Raw genomic sequence first — 662 nt, 5'->3', positions numbered from 1 at the left:
TTGTGGTTGTGGGTTTCTTTTATTATGTTTAAGATGCAGTATTAATACTCATATATCAATTAAGTGATGTTTTTGTCAGAAATATTGCATCACATATTCTATCCATATTGCTGTAATTACAAACTATAGATGATTCTTAGATTAAGGAATATGCCTATTTGACTTGGTTAAAAAAGTTGTTTCTGTGCAGACAAACTTGTAAAACCCGATTTTATGATTCACTCTTTGTTCATTTATCCCCCCAATTGGAAGAAATGTCATGTAACCATCTGCACTTCCACTGAAGCAGCCCACAGTAAAACAGGACTGTTGTTTGTTTGCAGGATGTCAATAGAGCTTTGTGACATCATAAGGCAAGGTCTTAAAAATGGTCTTTTGTGTAATTTTACAGAAAGAGGTGACAGTAAAATTTTCAAGGACCAGCTCCCCACAAAATTTTAGCAGACAGAAAATTGGATAAGCGGTTGATGATGAATTAGTGAGTGAGTGAGTGAGAAAATTACAATACATACATAACATGTGGAGCACTTGTGGAGAGCTGGACATGTCCCAACTTGTCCTCTAACACTCCGAAACGGAGGTGTTCCTTTGTCTCGCTTCATCAGCGAATCGGTCTTTACGCGCGAAGCCTCCGCACGGCTTTCCATGACAAAATCTCTTGT

This window comes from Thalassophryne amazonica, chromosome 18 (genome assembly GCF_902500255.1).
Source record: "Thalassophryne amazonica chromosome 18, fThaAma1.1, whole genome shotgun sequence".
Taxonomy (NCBI): Eukaryota; Metazoa; Chordata; class Actinopteri; order Batrachoidiformes; family Batrachoididae; genus Thalassophryne; species Thalassophryne amazonica.
The sequence above is the reverse complement of the archived record's forward strand: the minus strand, read 5'-3'. Positions refer to the sequence as shown.